We start from the raw sequence: 17,174 nt of genomic DNA on the forward strand, positions 1-17,174 counted from the left end.
CAAAAGAAGTAATGGGACCCGGTATTCTAAGTCGAACTATTGTCGTCTCAGGCAATGGTTCGTGCGAAACTTGACCACCGACGGTGTCATCAACAGCTATGGTACGACCTTCTCGGCCACCAATGGCACCCATAAATGATCGCTAGTGGTTAGCAATCTCATCTTACCTTAAAGAAGAGATGGTGGTCGCCTGCATTTAGAAAAACACCTCGTATCCAACTTCCTATACATTGGTCATATGAACTTCCCGGCCACCGGCGACCACCCATAAGAGATCGTCGGTGGTCAATGATCTCATCAAACGTTAAAGAACAGCCGGTATTCTCCTTTATTAAAAAAAAATGGCTCGGATTCTACCTTCTTCTCAGGTGTGAATTTACAATAACAATAAATAGAGCTGTTGTATTCTACCTTCATATGACCCTCTTGGCCATTGGAGGAAACCCATAAATGATCACCGGTGGTCAGAGATCTCATATACATTATAATAGTAGCCGGTAGTAAAAACAAAAACATCTGGTTTTCTTCTCAAAGGGCCCTGTCTTCTTAGGTGACGATTTGTGCTAAAATTTAACAGGGCCCAACTATTACTACTCGCTATGCCCCTGCCAGCCAACATCAATCACGCGGAAGTTTTTGCAGTTTGGATGTAACGGGTGTTGATGAATTGGTTGGAACAAATGTTTTGAAATTCAAATAAAACTAACTATTGAAATCCAAAACTGTAAACTACAGAGGTTGAATAAAATCGGTCCAGAGACTATTAATTATAGAAAATTTTCAATACTTCAAATTAGAAGAAGATTGATCCAAGGGAAAATGATAGGTTTATTCAATACATGAAAGGTTGCAAACTAAAAAATTGCAGTTTAATGGAGATTCACTGAGATTGATTGAGATCCAGATTCATTAAGATGAAGATTGAGAGATGAAAAATTGCAGTTTGATGCATTTGAGAGGGAAAATGATAGTTCGGTTAGATGACGAATGATAGGCAAAGGGTTAATGATTGATTGACATTGACCGAGAATGTAAGCATAAGTGGTTGTGGTTAATCACTTTTGCAATTTCTGCATTTTTTAGGAATAGATTGAGAATGAGAGCTTCCCACTTCTCATGTATTTCTAAAGAACATGTTTGAAGGGTAGGGGGCTGTTACCTGACACACATTCCTTTAATATATTATGTTAGGTTAGATATGACCCAGCATAGCACATAGAGAAAAGTTTGCCCCATCCTACGTGAAATAAGCTATCAGCACTTGAAAATGAACTAGGCTGGACCCAGGTCAATTAATTCACACTACAAGAAGACCACCGGCTTTGGTCTAAGACGACGGTCTTCAGTCCGCCCCCTAAACCTCTGCCGGCTTAGGTCAAGACCGCCGCCTTTAAGGATCGGTCTGACGTGGTTCAATCATCCCTAAGCCGACAGTTATCTAAACCGGCAGTATGTCATAACCGCCGGCTTAGAGTTAATAAAGGTGGTAGTCAGGACTGCCGTCTTAGAGTTCCTTGGACCGTCACCTTAGGTCCATCAATATATTGCTTTCGTTTTTAGATGGCGGTCAGGACCGCCGTCTTAGAGCTCTTTGGACCGCCGCCTTAGGTCCATTGATATATTGCTTCCGGTTTTAGGCAGTGGTCAAGACCGCCGTCTTAGAGATGTTTTATGCCTAAAGCGGCATTTGTATGACCGTTGGCTTTGATTTTTTTATTTTTTATTATTTATATCAATTTCAACATTTTTTGGGCACCTATTTAATACAAATCTCATGACAGATAATGCATAAAAAATCAATTTAAATAAAAAAAACTTTTAATTAAATTATTAATTATTATAATATCCAAAACAAATTATTTAAATACAATATCCAATTAACATAAAAAAGTACAAAAATCAATATAAATGCAATTTAAAAGATCTATTTCCATTCAAATATTTTCTTACCAAAAACATTAATATATTCGAATTAGAAATTAATACATGTTAGGTTTCAAATCAATACAATTTCTCTAATACAAATTAATACATGAGAAACATCATGGCATTGTGCTTGTGTGGGCTCGGGAACAATAGTCAATGGAACACCAGCAACCAAAGAGCTCTGAAATTCCTTTCTCACAAGTTCATTCCAATTCCTTTCTGAGATGTCAACTCTAACTGTGCCCAAACTTGCAGGATCTGCTGACCTACAAGAACGGAACAGAACAGGTATTTTAAGCCATTTTGAATGATAGCAAGTACCTTCTTTATGACTAGATTATATTTCCTGGATGCATAAAGTATAGAAAGAACACAATGAAATGGTAGGAAAAAAGTCCTTTCTAACAAAGAGAAAGTAATAGATAAACTTTAAATGGTTTAGAAGAGTTAAATGTTTTACATTATTATATTAAAACTTGTCAACTTCAAGCATAAGAAAATTTAACAGAAAAGAGTGGAATATTGTTGCCGACGAAAATTGCTAATAAAATCAATACTTCCTAATATAGCCCAAGTTAGATGCCAAATGTCATCCAACAGTAAACCTCTGACATCATAAATAGGTACAAGAAATATTATATGTAAACAAACCTTTTTATTCGTATATATGTGCATTTATGGGAAAAGTCAAATCTGACCACTACAGATCCTTGGGAAAACTTTATAAAAGAATGTTGTGCATAAAAGCCAATGAATGAAAATGTCTCGACACAAGTTTGAAATTTGTATTTTGATTTCATTTTTAAGTTCCCATCATATAAAAAAGTGTTTTAACAGTTGCCCAATTTGAAGACTGACCAACCATCTCTATAAATTAGGCATTTGAACTTGGAATCAATAGACCAGGTTCAAATTTATTCTCCTGCAATGAAAATGTGCATTGCAATCTAGCCTGACACAAATATTTAAGATATGGGGTTTTCAATTGACATGAGATTACATGCACAAAACACTGAATGAATACCGTATTTGTTAACAGAAAAGATTTGCAAATATGCAATATATATTTCTCATTCTATATATTCAATCATTAAGTAGAATTTTCTTGTAGGAGATTCTAGAATTTTACCATATCATTGTTTCATGAATTTCTATCAATTAAGGAAGCAAAGAAAATGATGATCTAAAGCAAATATGCAATGTGATTGCATTATCAACATATGGCATGTTTCAAATTTGCAAAAAGTAAAAGTATTTCAGAATTATATGTTGTTGCGTTCTTGATACCTATCACATAGGGGCAAGGATATATTTGACCATGTAAATAAGGCAATAGAATCCATTTATAATATAAATCATCAAAGGGTATCTACAGAGAGTGAAAGAATCAAACCTTTTACTGTGAGAAGCAAGAGACTTTCTCAGGCCATCAGGATAAGTCATCAGACCTTCAAGCAAATTGTGCAGCCACACATTGAAGATGGAAAAATAATTATATCCAACTTCATTCAGGTTTGGACTCTCTGTCTGTCTGTGCGTGTGACAGAGATGGAGAGGCTCAATTGAAAGTGGAGAATATCAGTTTCATTAATTTTTCAGCCATATTTAGAAAATCAGGATCAGAGCCAGCTAGGTGACCTTCAAAAAGTAAGGAGGATGAAGGTGAAAGGTATTGCATAAAACCATGAGCTGCATGTCCAAAGAGTGAAACTCTCCTCTGCCTAAGTGACCACTAGACAGCTACTAATTCATTAACAGAAGATAGAATGTTGGCTTCCTCTAGGCCAAAATTTGCATGAAGGAAGAGCACCCGCAACTGAGAAGTTAGCACAGCAGAAGGGCATTCACCATCCAAATTTTCAACTCTAGGTACTCCAGCTGCAGCCTCAATCATATTTATTGCTTGATGAACCAAAGCCTTTACAGGGTTCTCATTAGGGGTGGATTCAAGCCGAGCCGAGCCGAATAGTACCAGGCTCGAGCTCAGCTCGAGACTGTTCTACAAGGCTCGAGCTCGGCTCGGCTCGGCTTGAGCTCGATTTTGAGAAAAAATATTTTAGAAAAATAAAAATTGTATATAAAAATATTTTTTATTTCATATTTAAAAAATTAAGAATTATAATAATTAATAATTATAATGTTATTATATATATATATATATATTTGAGCTGGCTTGCGAACCTCACGAGCCGAGCTCTAGTATGCTCGAGCTCAACTAGTTTAATAATCGAGCCAATGAATTGGGCTCGAGCTCAGTTGAAACCGAGCTGAGCCAAGCTTTTCACGAGCCGAGCGCGAGCAGCTCGTGAAAAGCTCGGCTCGTTGCCACCCCTAGTTCTCATTTCTTAAATCCTCTCCAGAATTGGGACATATAATCCACTCTCCCCCTTCTTTGTTTGCATCTTCCCTTTTCTCCAGAAGTTCTATGATAGTACTTTCCACTGTAAATACCTCTTCTTTAATTAATTGGAACCTATTAGGTAGAATTTCTAGAAAAAGAACAGGAGAAAAAGAGCACAACTGAAGAGTAGCATCTTGTGGTTTGGAAAGGGAGTTTCTAGCCTGACTGTAACACCAAGAGGCATAAGAAAGCCATGCCTTACCCATGTTAGGACAAAGAAGAGAAGATAGTTTTGATGCTGTCCCCACAATCTCCTCAATAATCAAACTGATACCAGGATTGCAGATCAAGTTTCCTTTACAAAAGAGGGGCCCACCCCTAGGGCTGTTCATAAGAAGGCCCAACCCGACCAAACCAACCAACCCGGACCGACCCAACCCGAGTCGGCCGGGTTTTCATCAGCACCGGTTGGTTTCGGGTTGTACAAATTTATAAACCAATGGTTCGGTTTGGTTTCGGTTTTCTTGTGTGAAAACCGAAACCGACCCGAACCGAACCGACTTAGTTCCTACTTAACTAAGTTGCCTCTATCCTAATTCCTAATTACAACCTAACCTAGTCTTCTAGTTCCTACTTAACTAAGTTGTCTACTTGTCTCTATCCTAGTTTCTACTTTCTATAGTCTTTTACACCAAATAGGCAACCAATTAGGCAATTACAATTAGAAATAGGTGTCCTTTTTTTACTTAGATTAGAACTTAGAAAGTTTCTTGAAATATACAAATTTCAGCCTTCTTTCTATGAATCAGTTTGACTTTCTAATTTCTTGATAATTTCTGTCTTCTATTCTAATTCTAACTTGGTCCGCCCCCCTTAGCCCCTCAACTCAAGCAGTCAAGCACAATCTCTATTCTCTAATACAATATTACAATTTGACTCAACTCAAGAATCAAAAATTTAAAATTTCAAGTTCTCAAGTCTCAACTTCAAAACATCACTTGAAGTTTGAACTTGGCTCTCCCAACTCCCATCTTCTCAAAGTTCTCATTCTCTCAACTCGAGCTCAAGTCTCATTCTCAAAGTCTCAACTTCAGTCATTCAAAGGTTAGTATTTTTTTTATTTAATTTTTTTAATTTAATGCATGTTACAGGTTGATATATTTTATTTGTGTTTTGTTTAAGTTTAAGCTTTGAAAAAAAATCCGGTTATTGATGATATATTTGCACAAAAAATGTCAGTTTTGTATGAAGAAGTGAAGAACCTAATCTATTTAAATATATATTTCGGTTTTAATTAAAATATATTTTATATTTAAAACTGTTAAATAAAGATATTTCAGTTTTACATAAAAAACTGAAATATCTGAAAAAATCTATATCTAAAAAATATATATTCTGAAATATGAGATATATATTTCCAGAAAATATATATTCCAATATATTTGTATGTATATTTTTGTTTATATATATATATATATATTTCTAAAATACATATTTCAGTTTTAAATATATTTCCAGAAAATATCTTAAAAACTTCAGTTTTCAGTTTTGTATGAAAAACCTAATCTACTTAAATATATATTTCGATTTTAATTCAAATTTATTTTATATTTAAAACTGTCTTTCTATGGTCCTCACTTTGACTTCTTCCGACTTGGATAGGCAACCCAAACTTGCACCACACAGGCACATGGGCCATGGGGGGCATGGATGAACTTAGAGGCGAAACCGACCCAAACCAACCCAAACCGACCCAACCTGACTCAAACCGACAAGGTCGGTTTTGCTTAGACTGGGTCGGTTTCGGTTTCCATCTCAGGTAACCCGACCAGGTCGGGTCGGTTGGAAAAAACCCAGTAAACCAACCCAACCCGACCTGTGAACAGCCCTACCCACCCCTGCCTGGAGAAGAAGCATCAGATGTATTGAAATCTGCATGGATATTTAGAACAACATTTTCCAAATCCATAGCTGAATAATTCCCTCTTAACCAAGCTGAGAGTTTCAAGCATGCCTTTGCCTTCAATTTATTGTCAACACTATCAGAAACGAGAAAGCATACAAGGGCGCACAAATGACCAAAGATTCATAGAAATCTCTTCAAGGCCTTCAAAAGCATGGCCTGGCCTTTTCTATTTCCTGTGGTACCTGATCAACCTTCCCTTCACTTTGAAGAAGCATGGCCTGCAAAAGCATTTGCTCACTCCTCTGCAAGGCCAATTTAGGATCAAGGGTGAGCTCATTGCTACTTTTGGGCATCAAATCAAGATATGCCCATGCTGCCTGAAAATCCCCCTCATTTTGCATATTTTGCAAAACCAAGGTTCCATATTTTGCATTTTCAAAAATGATAGAGAAAATAAGTTTTGCAAATCATTCCATTTAGAAAAGACACTAGAACCACAGGCTGTTTTCACAGCAATCTCCTAGCTCTGCTTGCAAATCATTCCATTTACTACTTCTACCTATGTCCTTTTTGGTTTACTCCTAGCCCTTCTAGCCTCTTCAACTTGTGAAAAATCACTTCTTCAAGAGTGCAATAAAGATACTAAACTAATTGGCCTAAACGACAGAAAAGAGAAGAGTAAGGAATACAGGAACTCCATTTCAAAATTTTTCTATGCAGGACATTGTGGTTAGTTGAATGGATCTTGATTTATCAAAAAAATCATTTTCAGTTACATTTTCTACAGATTTGCTTGCAGCTTGTATGTATATCAACTTATTAAGGTTCCTACTTTTTTCTATTGGATAATGGTGGAAACAAAATTATTTCAGAAGTATATCTCATAGCATACAATTTTTTTGACAATTAAATGGATGGATGTTTGCCTTGCTAAGTTTGCTTAAGCCTTTATTTTTTTGAACAATGTGTACCCATATTTGACAATGACAGAAATGCCACTGACTATATAATAGTGGTTCTCAATTTTCCTGAGTGAACTTTTCATCTGCAAATAAAAGCTAAAGATTATTTACAAATTCCATCTACTCTTTTGCAGGGACAGCAACACTTTCTCCCCCATGTTCAAGTAGCTTACCAATGAGGTCGATAGTATATGGTTTTCATCCAGATGAAGCTAACAAGGAAGGAACTAGTAAGCTGGGAAAACTCATTCATATGCCTGACTCAATGGAAGAGCTGCTGAGATTGGCAGGTATTACAAGCTTGGTACCTCCCCTAAGTTTATCATATAACTCCAAATTTTAACATAAAAATTTCCTCAGCAGAAAATTAGGATTTAAACACTTGATTATTAATACAGAAAGAAAATTCAAGAATGAGATCAGTTTATCTAGTGTAGTGACTAATAGAACTAGTCACTAATGTGCTTATAGGAGGAAATAATAAGCTTCAACTCAACAAAGCCATATCCTAAGTATATGGTGCTAGCTACATAAATATTAAATACTTCTTTCTCATTCCACTCTATCAAGAGTCTAATCTGTTGTTAAATTATGAGTCCTTAGGAAAAATGAAAGGCATATCATAAGAAAAACAATAACCAAAAGACGTATATGAATTTCGACAACAGACAATCAGATTTAGATTGACATATAAAGTGACTAGTAGCGCTAAACACTGCTATGATTATCAAAGGAAAACCTGTGTTTTCAAACCATTGTTGACCCAGGCTCTCCACAATAAGGTCAGTGAACTTTGTGTGCACCCCTACCCAGGATCTCTCCCATGTAACTGTCACCATTGCTACTATATATGCTACTGCTGTGCTACCACCATGCTATTGGTCCAGGTTTTAAAACATTGAGGAAAATAACATTCAAATATTTGAATCTGATCATTAGAAATTAGAATGATTAGCTGAATTATGTTTAGTTATAAACATTATGGTTCCCAACTTCCCATCAGTTGCATATTCTAAAGATGTGATAATGTAAGGTCAATGAGTTAGTGAAATGGTCAAATGGAGAAAAGAAACAAAACCATGGTTGCTAAGTAAAAGGGCTTTCATTTTTCTCAAATGTTTTTGGATGAAGAGAAGAAATTTGACAAAAGGGGGACTAAAGTTCTCATGGATGATGGCTCGGAAGTAGAAGACTTGCGTGCTTTGAGAGATAATGATCACCTATACATTTTTTGAAGGGAAAAGATGCTTTTTAACTAGTATCAGCATGTATATATATATGTGTGTCTGTGTGCACTCAACAAAGCCTTCTGACAACCAAATTCTGTCAGCAACATGAATCCTATTCTGCCATTCTCCTCTGTTCACACACACACGGAAGAGAGAGAGAGAGAGAGAGAGAGAGAGAGAGACTTTGTGTAATAATAGAATAAAATGATACCTGTACATGCTCCTGAGTAACTAGAAGTATCTAATGGATCTCCCTAATTGGATACCCCCACAATAAGGTATTCTCTTGCATCCAAACTGCTTCATCAGACTTTCTTACTTTTGATAAAAAGGGGAAAGGAGCTGCAGGTCTTTGCCACTTAAACCACTTGGACAGAAGTGGTTTCATTTTTTGATTTATTTTTAATACACTGGTTCACCCTAGACACAAACATTATTTGCCACTTAAACCACTTACACCTGTCAATTACCCATTAATTGGATGGTGATTTGGAAATCCAGTCACAGTCCCAGTTCAGGACAACCTCTAACCCATCATATTGAAGAAAAAAAAAAAAAAAAGACTTGGCCAATCACCTATTGACCGAAATGGTTGAACTGTTGACCCATCTGACCTATTCAGAAGGTCATCAGTTTTTTTTCTATTTTGATTTTTATTGTAATGATGGCATCACTGGTTAGCATGCTGACTTGGATGTTTGAACTATTGACCTATTGACCTGGAGGGAAAAGTGGTTAATGGGTTTTAAAACACTGATTGAGAAAACTTTTAAGCTTGCAAATAATTCATGTTAGGTTACAAGGGTTTACTTATTTTTGTTTTTAAAGGAGTTATCTTCAGTAATTTTGGCAATAGCAGTTTCATAATACATCAAAGTTCAGGCATGCTGACACGACAAAACCAGGTTGACAGACCTTCACCTGATATCCACCTGACCTACTAAAAAGAAAATAATTAGTAAATCTAACCACCACCAACCACAAAGTTTCAACAATCTTAATTTTACATTGGGAAGGGAAGAAAGAAAAACAAACCTTCTGGAGATGAATATAAGCGGGGCCCCTAAGTGGCACTTTTATGTTATTTCTTGAGCCATTAACCATGAACTTCCATTTTCAAATTTTCTCCTACAATGTCTCCATTGAGAAAATTAAATAACTAGAAAAACTACTTTAGGGACAATTACAAGGCTATTAAGCATGAAGAAGTCCATAAGTCCTCACATTGGGACATGGCTTTAGCCGTCATGCTGTAATTAATCAAGATCCACATGGCAAATCCCATGTATCTGGGACAAGTCTTGACTTGAATGATGATGATCACATGTGAGTAATTTTTTAGTGCATCTCTAGGGAAGCCACTTAGACGCCTTTTGTACAGCATATAGTTGGTTAAAATGCCCGAGAATCCAATCATCCATGTCTTTGATGCTTAATAATTCCAACCAACATTCCTATAGCTAAAAGTGGATGGGTAGACCAAGGTGAGAGAAGATAACAAGAAAATTATGAAAATTGGATGCCATAATTGGGAAGCTGGAACTTTCAATCCAGAGGCAAAGCACATGACTTGGAATGATATTTGATAGATAGAAGCATGGGATTAATGTAGGAAAAAAAAGAACCAATTGCACAATCCTAAGAAGATTAATGGGAATAAAGCCTGAGCAAACGGAAAATTTCATGGTTTTAAAAGCATACATATAGATAATTCTAGCATAGTAACATACTAACATGTATAAATGAAGCTCAGTTGAGAGTTGTGCTGCTAGATATACAGAGAACTTGATACAAAGAAGCAGGTTTGAAATGGGCTCCGCAAATTTCTCATTTCAACTTACTGTGTTTCCTTCAGGATTAATTGGGCAGAATCACCTGTTGAGAATCCCAACTTTTGCATCATTTCCTCTTTCACTATTTAGGCATAAGTATCTAATCTTCTAAAAAAACGTGATGAGACTACCAGTAATGTCCTGTTTCTTGAGGACAGTGTTGCCTATATCATATAATACCATAAGTTCATAATTGATTACCCTTCTAATTTTGTAATACAGTTTTTTTTCTCCATTTGGTAAACTCCACATTTTTTTTGATGAATGATATAAATTTTATTAAGAATTAAACATAAGAGTTACAATTAAACATAAATTTTATTAAGAAGTAAAGTCCACATTAAATTTCATGCTTGTTCTATTTAATAGTACTATAACTTACTATTCTGATAAAAGTTTGTACAATGATTTTGCAATAAACAGGATATTGAATTCTGTTAGTATTTTCTTATCCATCTCTTCTTATTTGGTACTTCACCCTTTTCTTTTATCCCATTAGTAGATAAATTTGATGTAATAAACAACTATTCATGAAATTGGATAACAAGGGGCCTCCATGTGCCTTTGTGCACAGAAGACCCAACTAGCATATTATTGAAGTATCAAAGGGTAAGAATAAAGCCACAAGACACTACAGAACAATCATGAATCCAGGGACATCCAAGGCCCTCAATTTGGTCCTTCATACAAAATATATAGAAAATATCAACAACTGAGGACCTTGATACAGGCATAAAAAGACTTCCAAGTGTCAAACTTTAATGAACCTTATTGTCCACACCATTAAGCTTAGCATCCAATGTGCCCATAGATTGGAAAACATAGCATTCAAGGTTTCTAGATGTTCGAATACACGGCTCGAGAATACAAAAAGTCTGAAGTGGCGAATATGGAATGAAGAAATGTTCACTGCAGTTCAATTCTTCACCAAATCACATAAGGCAAAACTTGCTGAATTCACAAAATTCGTACAGATGGTACTGACCTGACTCCTTATTAACTGCCCATATGATTGCAGCATTCAGAAAGATGCAAGCTGATATTTTTGAATTTGAGAGAAATTATAAAAAATCACTGGATTTCTTTAAACATGATGTAGATATGGAAGCGAAGAAGGAACACATGAATCAGTTTTCTGATTTCTTAATCAATTTAAAAAAAAAAAAATTGTAATCATGATTTTGGCATTTTATAGGTATTTGAGATTTATTTTCTAGTTTTTGTTGTCTAAGGATAGGGTTTGAAGTCTTCTAGAAATTGACTATTTTTATTAAAAATAAATTACTACCTATGGTGACTTTTGCTCGATTGAAGTTGAAGGTGGAGAGACCTGGCATTTCCCCAACACCTTGATGGACTGGATGGCAGCCATGAGAGAATTTTTCCAGTTTACAGATGGAAGATGGAGAGAATGACAGAAGAGGAAGAAAATTATTCAAAGAAGGGTTAGAATGTTACCTTCTCTTGCTCGAACGAACAGAGGTTGTCGTTGCTTGCTGCCCAGAAATTTCCTCTTCTCAAATGAACACTGATTTTCTTTCCCCTTCTCAACGAACACTGAGATTCTCGCATAACAGGTCTCTTTCCCCTTATCAACAAAGCTGCCCAGAAATCAGTGTTGAATCACACAACACTGATTCTCCTCTACAATATATATCTTGCTCGTGAAGCAAAAAAGCTTGTAAGAGAATCTTCTGTCTTCTTCAAAATTTCTCCGCAAGAAGAAAAAAAAGCTTGAATCGCACAACACTGAGATTCTCGCACAAAACTGGTTCTCTGCCCAGAAATCAGTGTTGAATCGCGTATATATCTTGCTAGTGAAGACAAAAAAAAAAAAAAAAAAAAAGCTTGTAAGAGAATCTTATGTATTCTTCAAAATTCCTCTGCAAGAAGAAAAAAAACCTTGAATCGCACAACACTGAGATTCTCTTCAAACTTGAACTTCGCTTGGGAGAGAATTTTTTGTCTCCGCGCGTTTCTCCACACCGCGTTTAATTCCGGTTCGCTATAAAATCCGCCAAATGTAATATTATAAACCGCCGCGTGAGCCTTTAAAACGAATATAGGCGGCGGTCTATGTAAGCCCGCTGGCTCTAAACCGCCGGGATAGACTATTTTTCTTGTAGTGGATCATTTCAGTAGTGACATGGAACAATATCAATAAACAATCTCCTACTATTTAGAACTCCGAAGCTTATTCTTCTCTCTCTTTCTCTCTTTGTATATTCCAATCAAAAATTCAAAACGTGAAGAAGGGGAAGAAGAAAGAAGATTGATTTCGAGAGAATACTCTATATACTTTAACCAAAAATGGTCATTTCACGCTTTCGATTCATTCAGTTTTATTTTGAATATTTGAAGAATAATAGCGGGCAAATTTGACATTTTGCTATTTTTCGTTAATGTTTAACAATGATATCACTTTGGAGTACTTTGAGGCAAGGTTAAAAATATGGTTATGTATGGCCATCGTATCAGGGCCTTCCTGATATGGGTTGTGGTTCAGAGGGTTTTCGGGACTTCAACCGATCCCTCTGAACTGAAACATAGAAAAAACACCCATACAAATCGATCATATCCGCCGAACCTAGGACTTTTGCAAACAGTACGAAAAGTTTTAATCCATTTTCTAAAACATAAGGGTAATTTAAGAGATTTCCCCTTTTTATGAACTAACGATTTAGCACTGCACACAATCCATTATGATCTACGGCATGCAAATTCATCCTATCCCAAGATGCGCACCCATCCCCTCGATGCATTGGGAACACCTCTCAAACTTATTAGGGGGAGGTATTTCCAATGCACGGAGCTAAAATTTGTTGGGGGTGGACTGAATAGTAAAATCCCCTTTTTATTTCAAACACTGACGTGTTGTGTGGGGTGCACTGCATAGTAAAAACCCCTCCCATCACCTCAAGGTCAAAGATGCTGTTCGGGTTTATGGTTGAGCTGGCCCCGGATGTCACGTGTCGCCTATGTGGCTATCTTATCTCCTCGGTCACATCAGCACCGTATTACCTCCGCGGTCCATCTTATCTCTTTAGCCACATTGGCATCACGTCAAATGGATAAGTACGACACAGACAGGAGAACGTCATACAGATGAGGACTCCTCTGGGGATTAGGTCTTTTCCAAAGGCTTCGGTGTTTAACCTAATCTCGACAACCCCAGAAGACTCATCCGGTTAGGACATGGATCTTCGGCTATAAAAAATTATCTCACGTTCAAAGTAAAGGATCCAACTCTTGATTTCCATATCGTTGCTCTGCTCAGACCAGCACCGTTCTCTAACTGCCCAGCCCGACTGACCACCTTCCTCAACTAATTTGAGCGTCGGAGTATCTACCTGGGGATAACTCCTTAGGCCTCTGACTGTCTTCTTGATTTTAGATCTTGAAGCACGACTTCATCCTTCCACCTCAGCTCCGCCCAATTAACAGGATTATCTGACTGCAACCTCAATTTAAGAACTACTTCAAATCGAACAGCATCGAATAATATCGAAAAGTGATTTATAGATGAGAACCAAATTGAATTTGTTTTAACCGATGCTTTGAAAACCAGATCGGATATCAAACTGAAAAAGTGTTTAACATCCTGTTTTAACGAGACAAAAACCGTTTGGTTGTTGTTGAGCCTAAAGGGTTCGGTCACCGTTTCGCTATCATTAAAACAGTACACAATCGAGGGCGAGCCACCCCACTTACATCTCATTAGTCTATAATCTAACCTAGAGCAAGAGATGTCAATTTATCATCAAAGGTATTAGATTCGCGATAGCAATGTTTGAAGGTAATATCCCACAGCCTGTTGATGTATTCGAGATCTGCGTTTGATGGAGCAAATGTCTGGTTCTCCAATTTGGACATTGGCGTTAATTGCTAAAGAGCCATAACAATATTAGAGATTATCGGATTCAACAATGAATTTACAGTAGCCCCAACCTGAGGCCTTCTACAAATAATTTTCAAAGTACTGGTCTTGATAAGTAGCAATAAGTCAAAAGCGTTGATAAAATATCATTAATAAAAGGACAATCATAAAAATCTCCGTTAAAGTTTCATTTTACAAAAACCTCAAAAAACCTGCAATTGCCTCCTTTTGTTATTGTCTTGGACGAAAAACATTGGATAAATGCATTAGTTTTTCAAAAGTACTCTTATTTTACTTTATATCTATCAATTTAGAGAGCATTTGTTAAAACATTCCCAAATAACTTTTCACTTTTAATTAAAAACCTAGCAGGGACCTGTGCAATGCACGGGAAAATTTAAAAGATTTAATAATTTTATTTTTTATGTAATGTTGATTTATAAAAAATAATTATTGTTAATTGAATATGAACAAATGTTTTTTAATAAATTTAGTTTTATTAATAATTTTTGTTTTTTTTTATTTTTAAATGAAATTTTAATTAATTTTAAAATAAGCAAAAATAGTTATAAAAGCTAACAATTTTATTAATTCAACTAATAATTAACAATTATATAGGAATGACAACGGGGTGGGTTTAGGGCAGGGCGCCCCATCCCTTTCCATGCCACATTGTCAGGACACTCTACCCCATCCCCGCCCCGTCCCCAGTGTCATGCGGGTTTAGACCAAGGTAACCAATCCTCAATGTCGGGCGAGTTTATGGGCAAGGCACCCCACTCCTCATTAAGGATGGAGAATCCTCGAATTTCTTTACCATGTCCCCATTTTTGGGCGGGTTCAATTAGAGATGTAAATTGGGTTGTGCTGGGTCGGCACGACACGACCCGCATGTGGCCCACACAAAATGCGAGTCGTGCCGTGTTGGCCCACGAGGCGTCTCGGGCCGCACAATGCCGTGCCGTGGGTCGGGCTGGTCCATGGGCCAGGCCATGCCGCACACCAAGCCAAGCTCAAGGCAAAGCACCCACTCCTCGTCCATGGTTTTAAAAATTGGACCGGATAGGGAACCATTCTAGGGTCGAACGGTCTGTTTGTCAAAAGGATGACCCGCTCTGACAAAAAAAAAATTAGAAAAGCAAAAAAGGCCAAAAACTGTTGTCCGGGTTGACGATTCGATCACCCAGGTCAGCGATTCGCTAACCAAATAAACGGTTTTTGGACAAAAAGTGGTTTTGAGGTGAAATGGTGTCTGATTCCCAATTTTTGGTCTAACCATCTAATTTGATCAAGTTTTGAAAACACACTCTCCGTCAACCCAATATTCAATTTGATGAAATGATCAAAAGAATATATTGAGTATCAACCACATGGTAAATTTCTAAAAGTACACTAAATTGTCTTTAATATTGAAAAATATAATTTTTGAAAATTTTGGAAAATTTATTATACTTGTGTGATTTTGAAAATTTATTCAAATTTATTTAAATTTTTATTAAATAATTTATTTTCTTTTTAAATGGTTTACTTACAACATTATACTAATTTATCTTATAATTTCTAATATAAACTAACCAATAATTTCCTTTTTCCAATATTATGCTAATTTATCTTAATAATTTGTGTAATTATTTGTTCAAATTATAGTTTTTCATTTCCCATAGTCATTATTGCAATGAAAATTACATAATTTTTCAATGGTTTTCCAAAATCTATCAAATGAAATAAACTTTCCTAAAATTTCCAATATATTCTAATAATTTTCAATAATTATTTAATACATTTTAAATAAACTTTCAAATACTTTATATCTTTTAATTTCAAAAATTTTATTTTACGAAAATGTAGTTTTATGAAAATTTTATACATTTGTGTGACTATGGGGATTTATTGAATTTTTTTTTTAAATTGTTATTAAATATATTTTTTTGGTAATTTACTAACAAAAGTACACTAATTTATCTTTTATTTTTCAATATAAATTAATTAATAATTTCATTTTCTAACATTATAATATTTTGTTCCCCCATTTTTATTTGGTTATAAATTATAATAATAACAATAACTAAAATTTTATACTTTTTGATAATTGTTAAATATAATTCTCGGTTTTATAGAAATTAGTTAAAGAATTTTCAATTTCTATAAAATGTTGTTAATGAGTTAATTAATAATAATATTTATTAATTTTTGGTAATTTACTAACCGTATTTATTAACTTTTGGTAATAACACTATTTAATACTCATTGAATATGGGGGGATTAAATATTAACCATATTTAACTATTTATTAATTAATAAGAATATTTTAAATGAGGGAGAGTGGATATAGATTGGGGGGATGCATTTTAGGAATTCGTTAAGGAGTGGGGCAACATGATATTTTTCCTATTGGTTTAAATGATATACATTAGGAGAGAAATTATATGAATATTTTTTGGTAGTTGGGTGTAATAGCTTAATGGGAGTGGTGGAAAGGGGAGGGGAGAGAAAGTCAAAGAGAATGCAGGTGGGGCTAATGGAGAAAGGAGAGGCATGGTGACGGAGACCCCTACTTTGTTAAGCGAAAGTTAAACAATAGAAATACATAAGAGTATAATTGTTTTATATTTGAACTCTTTTAATAAATAATTCGATCAAACTCAACCCGAGTTGGTCAGTTTTTTTAGTATTTCAGATCGGCTTTAGTTTAATAATTATATATTAATATTTTATATTTTAAATTTAATTTTTTAATAGGGGAAAGTAGAAAAATTCTCATATTTGTTAGTCTAAAATATTTTATATGATAGATTTAATTTTTGTAATTTATTTTTTAATAATATCATTGTAATTTATGAAATTTAAAGTTAACTTTTTAAGTTTAAAATTTTTGAACAAACAAACTAAACCGGAAATACTCAAATCGATACAACCCGAGTTGGTGGGTTTTCGCTAATGGTCAATTGGTTTCGAGTGACAAACTACGGACTTGACCAGATCGATTTGATTGATGAAACAACCTACAATTGAATTGAACCAATCATTGAACACTCCTAATTTCAACTAAATTTATAGTTTAATCTCTAATAAATAACAATAGTTTAATCTCCAATAATTAT

General features: G+C 35.2%; 1 long non-coding RNA gene across 1 annotated transcript; it reads right to left on the reverse strand.

Annotated features, from left to right (window-relative positions):
• Positions 1–1,883: 1,883 nt before the first annotated feature.
• On the reverse strand, positions 1,884–12,476 carry LOC104588133 (uncharacterized). Its single transcript, XR_016080050.1, has 4 exons — positions 12,099–12,476; positions 11,655–12,010; positions 10,099–10,239; positions 1,884–2,192 (listed from the first exon to the last, which is right to left on the reverse strand). It is a non-coding gene; the product is annotated as an uncharacterized LOC104588133 (long non-coding RNA).
• Between the last annotated feature and the right edge of the window lie 4,698 nt (positions 12,477–17,174).

Source organism: Nelumbo nucifera, chromosome 1 (genome assembly GCF_055504915.1).
Source record: "Nelumbo nucifera cultivar China Antique chromosome 1, China Antique-T2T, whole genome shotgun sequence".
NCBI classification, from domain to species: Eukaryota; Viridiplantae; Streptophyta; class Magnoliopsida; order Proteales; family Nelumbonaceae; genus Nelumbo; species Nelumbo nucifera.